We start from the raw sequence: 5,985 nt of genomic DNA, 5'->3' as shown, positions 1-5,985 counted from the left end.
AGGAGGAGGAGTCGGGCCGGCAGCACTGCGCGGGGCAGAGGGGGTCTCGCGGGGGGCCGTGGAGGCGGGCGGGGGGCGGCGCGATGCGATGCGGTTGTACCCCCTTTTGTTTTGCAGAGGAAGCTGAAGGCCGACGTGCTACACCTTTGGGTGTTCAGATGTCTGATTTTCCCATTCCTTTGCATTAAACAGTGTGTTTGAACGTGGGAAGAGGCTACGGAGTCTCCGTCCCTGGAGATATTCAAAATCCAACTGGTCACGGAGCTGAGCGTCCCGCTCCACCCGACCCTGGTTGGACCCACCTCAGTGGCTCTGGGATTATGAGAAATAACACGTGTTTGTCGGGAACAGAGCCCCCGCTGAGTATATGTGGAGCTGCTCAGCGCAACTGGCAGTGAGAGCAGAAGGAGGTGAGGGTGCCAGAGCAGCGGCACAGGCTGCCCAGGGAGGCTGTGGAGTCTCCTTCCCTGGAGACATTCAAAACCTGCCTGGATACGTTCCTGTGCCCCCTGCTCTGGGTGTGCCTGCTCAAGCAGGGGGTTGGACGAGATGATCTCCAGAGGTCCCTTCCATTCTGTGAACCTGAAAGGGAGCATCCTGTGCTCGTGGGGCGCTGCAGACGGACTACCTGGGGAGGCTCTAGCAGTTGAAAGTGCCGTGACAGCGGCCCTTCTCCTTCCCTCAGATGGACCCCTGCCAGCTCCTTTCTTGCCAACTGACCTACCACCGTCCTCCCCGGTTTTTTGCTCCCTTCCATTTTACCCCCCCATCCTGGCACCCATTTGCCAGTTTTCAGTTTCTCAGCCCTTTCGTTGCCAGCCACCTCCCTGCAATTTCCCTCAGGCTTTTCTACAAACAAGAGCTGCTACTGAACTGCTGCACGTCAATCCACTTTGAACTGATGGTCAGCATGGGTACCAAAAAGGCACTTTGATGGAAGATCATGCTGCTTTTTCTAACTGGAAGTTTTTCCACATTCAGCTGAAAATTCTTGAACTCTTGTGGATAAACACTGTTGGCATTTTAAGCAGAAGTGGGTGGAGGAGGCGGCCTTCTAGTGGCTTTTTATTCTCCTACCCTTGTTCTTGGAAATGTCCCAGCTGACTTGGCTTCCAGCCTGAGGAAGACTTCAGCCTGGCTTCTAGACTGGAAACCTTGTCACAAGCAGTAACGTCTGTCAGTGTTATAAAGAGTGAAACTAGCCCCTCAATCTCAGTGTCTCCTTTTCTATGTTTTTTTTTTTTCTTCAAGGAAGAAAACTCTGCTTCCTGCCAGAGTTTGCTCTGCCCATACACCCTGCTGTCACCTCTGACTGCCTCTACTACCCATGACAGTGGAGCTTTGTTTCTATTTTGATTTGGCCTTTTTCTTCTCCAACTCATTTTCTTTTTTTCCTGTAAAATAAAGGATATATGTAGCAAATTAGTGATAGAAAATTCTAACTAATCTTAGCAGGATAGAGTCTCTCTCATTTACATCACAGCAACTTTGGATTAGTCCTTCACTTCTGTAGATTTACTCCAGATCAATGGTAGAAGAGAATGGTTAAGAGCAGAATTTAACTTCTAGCCAGAGTGGCTAAAAGACTGAGTTGGTCGAATAATTTTTCTTCTGTATTGTAATTGTTCAAGAAGTGAAGTTATTTATACAACAGAGTCAGAAGTCCATTTAGGATTATGCACTAATTCATTTAGCAAAAAACTCCAATCCTAGATATGTTGATTTATATTACTTTTTAGCTGTTGGGGCTATGAGATAGTGTCAGAATTAGCTCCCTCCTTTGTCAAACAAGCATGGGAAAGAGATTATAATCTCTGCTAATAAAATTCCGTGTGGCAGGTGTTAAGGAGCAGCTTGCTTCTCTGCGGAACTTGCTGGCAGGCTTAGGGTCCTCCTTTGCTTCTTCACCTGACCTGCTTAGCCCCAGAAACCCAGCAGGAGGGAGGAGATGCTGAGTGTGACAGGGTTGAAGGTGTTAACCAGGTCAAATGCATCGGTCTGGGACTGCAAGGGTCCTTTTATTTTTTTTCCTTTTCGCTTCCCTTCCCTTGATTAGGAGAGATGCAACTGAAATGAAGTCACAGTTGTGCTTTTCAGCAATCTCCCTCTCACTCTGAGTATTGCTCATGTTTCTAAGAAATACGTTTGTTTTACGGAACAGTGCACGTGTATGTGCGCGTACATGAATACACGCAGCTTTTGGCTTCAACACTATCTGTAATCCTACGCTCCTTCCTCAGTCTAAGCTGCTGTTGGCTTCCACTGGAAATTTGCCTGAGTGAGGCACCCAGCATCTGGCCTTGTGTTTATGTCAGATATGGTGCTATATTGACTACACTTCGGTGGTGACTATTATTGGGTGCGTTAATGGACGGAAAGTGAGGTAGATGGCCTGCATAGTTATTACTACAGATCATGTGTATTGTCCGCAAGCAATAAAAAAACTTGTTTGGACAAAAAAAAAATTATTTTAGTCTAGAACATCAGGTTGCTCATGCATCCCCCCAGAATCTGTGCCTGCTGAGCAGTGAAGATGAAAACTTTTCTGTGACTTTTCCTCCCACCAGCAAGTAGAGATTGCCTCAGAAAACAAGAGCCTACGCTTTACACTGCAGATAGTTTAACTCAGGAGTGTAAACAAAAGACCCGTTTCAGTGTAGATAGGATCAGACATCGACGAGTGTATTGATAAAGAACAACGTGAGCATTAGGAAGGAACTGGAAAGTTCAGAGATGTGGCCAAGATCAAATCCAGCCTTGCAAAATCAATCTTTCTATGGAGATACTTAAATGATTGTAATTAAACATGAAGGGCAGCTGCCCTGGCAAATTTTAAAATTATACATGGAAAAGACAAACTTATGCTGTTACTCAGAAAACATTTCAGGAAATTTTTGCCTTTGCATTCATTCGATAGAACAGTTGCAGCTTAGTATTCTTCAGTGGAACTTAAAAGAAAAAGTGCTTGAAAATATTGAAAGATGCTATCAGACTTATGTTTTGAAATCCAGATGCAGAACTGAGAAAGATGTTGTTTGTGTTTTGTGCTTGCTATAGGAACAGACCTGTGTGCCTTGTATATCCTGAATGCCAGCCACCTTACAGCTGTGAGTAAATTTTTTTGGGTTTAACCAATTGATGCAGGGTTAGATTGGGATGCTTTTGTTCTGATAATGTACAGTTTTATGCCTTTCATGTTTGCAGTCTCCTTTGCATAATCATCAGTACTGTGCTGTAAATCTTTATTCTGCCAGCCAGGTTAAAACTCGGGCACAGGCTACTGGGGTTTTGCCAGTGCGATCAAGAGGCGATGGTCTTGCTGTTCAGGTCAGTAGAAGATAGATGGGAAATAAGTGCATGCTGTCCCTATCAACAGGAAGACTGCTTGACTGCTAGCTTTGCTACCCTCCATGCTGTTATTTAAAAAAAATTGTGACAAGACAGTATCTGAAGGAAAATACAAACAAACCTCATTCATTTGTGATTCTTCCTTTTGATTACGAAATTCAGTCACATTTTGGGAATAAAAGAAATATATACGTATGCAACAATAAATTAATTTGCATTTTTCCCTTCCCTGATATGTGAATCTGTCAGAGCTTTCAAAAAGAAAGCCGAGAAGGGCAAAAAATTTGTTCTGAGTGTTACTGAAGAGAGTTTTAATTGATGACTCATGTTCCTCCAGACAGAGTTTATAGCTTATTCCTCATGCTACTAGTTTCGGTGTAACAACAGTTATTCATCTTCCCCCATAAAGTACCTCTTGTGAAAGGGATTCTTCATCATCTTGTTTCCTAAGATATTTTTGTCATTTACTAGAAAAGATTGTACAAAATAGCACAATTATTTTCAGTCATAGGCTGAAACAAAAGGATCAGATGTTTGTCTTTCCCTAAGAACTTGGGTAGGAGATCAACAGATCTCCTTTAAGCAGTGTTCTTCTCCAGAACTTTGGAAAAAGAAACATCTCAGACCGTCCTGCTGTTGCTCACAGTGAACAGAAACATCTTTAAAAATTGCTTGTTGCATCTTTCTTTGCTCTTTGTAATCTTAAACTTATAAGTAAAACAAATCAGTATCAATCAAAAATCATTCTTACGCACAGCTGTAATTAGAAATCCACCTTTACAGAGCACTACCTAAAGCACAAGTTCAGGTGGATGAGATTAGTACATACTCTAAACCCTAAAGGTTATTAAACTGTGGATCTTTCACAAATGCTTTGCCTCCTGCCTCTTACAAGCTGTGGCTAATAAATACAAACTTGACCAAGGAAGAATTTCTGATATCCAAGATCCAGCGCGTGTGTGTATGTTTTGCACCCAGGCTCCCTCAAGTGAAAAGGGTGGAAATGGAGATACACCTCCTTGTCCACCCCTGTCCCCTTCCACAGCAGCCAGAGTGGCAGTACTATCTGTGCCAGATGAGGTGGTCCCACCTGCAGCTGATACTCGTCTCCCTCCCCATCATGGCTGAACTGAGGTGACTCTTCCTCAGGAGACCTTCTTGACTGTTGCAGGTCAGTGCAGACATAGATAAACACTCTGCTCTGGGTTTTATCGACAAGTAAATACCAAAGTAAATGGTCTTCTTCAGCAAAATGCCTCAGACTACTGAATCTACTATGTTGTCAATAATATCTATAAAAATAGATTTTTTTATTGTAAGGACTAACAAAGCAGGAAAGCATGGTAAGTCTTCCAGTGACTACGCTTGTTAATACCTTTACCAGAGTTGTTCCCGGTCTCTGATTCAACTAAGAGGACTAATTATGATTCACCATCGTATTACATCAGGTGTTAATTGTGGGAGGATACAGCATGTGGTCTTGATTTGACTCCGTCTACTGATATTACCAAAACTCGTAAAGTTAAACCATTATAATAAAGGAAGTGAAAATCATTCTTCCACCCTCCAAAGTCACAGCTGCAGAGCTATTTTGAATGGTGTATTTACAAATCCTGATTTGCATAGTCCAGGCAGCAAGCCCAAGCACAGACCACAGCCAAGAGCACTGCTCCTGTTTTGTAAAATCAAACCGAAGGTGAGTTGACTGAGACAGAAAAAATCTAACCTAGACAGAGAAGTAATAATCATAACATCACTCCCCTGAGGGAGCTAGACCCAGGGCACTCACTGAAGCACAAAGAGCTCTGAGAAGTGTCTGAGCCCAACAGCATCCAATATGAAGTTTGCCTCTGAGTTAAGATCCTCTGCTGGTGGAGATCTGTTAATGCTTCCTCAAGAGGAAAGCAACTGACTTCCTTAAGAGACTTCATTCATCCTGTCCTCAGAAAACAGCCCCTGGAATATCAGAAGGTTGCACCTGAGGATTAAGTGGGATCAGGAGCAGCCTGGATGTATTGTTATCACTCGGCTGTCTCTTGAGGAGGGTTTAGCAGAAGAAAATAATGATTCAGTAAGTCATTTGTATGCATAGGCCTTACTGAGCTGGTCAAGGCATTTTACTTCTTTCACCCCCTTCTCATTATTAATTTGCTGGATAATTAAGCAGTACAGTGATGTAGCAGGAGAAATCCTGCTGTGCAAAGTAGAAAGGATCTGGGATGACTCCCAGGAGGTCTCTCACAAACCTTCAGAAAACCAGGATCATGGTACGCTAAAAAATGTGCCTGTCCTGCACATCAGATTTGTTTATCAGAAATATTTGTAACCTTAAGATACAGCCTTGTAGAACAGAAATGAGTCTTGGAAACATCCAAAAGAGGAGGGAGATGTATTCCTGCCTGGGTCCTCAGAGTCCAACCCGCCCTTCATACTATGGCACTTGGCCTAGAAACTGAAGACTGGTGCCTCAGCTTTGTCCCATGCTGCTATATGTATAATTCCTGGCTTGAGAAGTAGAAGAATGATGCAATCTCAGCTGGGTTTAGGTCAGACATCTGTATTTGGGGGCTAAGTCTATGTTCACAATTGAATTTTGAGCAGCTGCAGGTTTTTAAAGGCTGGTTGCTTGGGTCGTTA

This window comes from Phalacrocorax carbo, chromosome 3 (genome assembly GCF_963921805.1).
Source record: "Phalacrocorax carbo chromosome 3, bPhaCar2.1, whole genome shotgun sequence".
Lineage (NCBI taxonomy): Eukaryota > Metazoa > Chordata > Aves > Suliformes > Phalacrocoracidae > Phalacrocorax > Phalacrocorax carbo.
Note: the sequence above shows the minus strand (reverse complement) of the source record.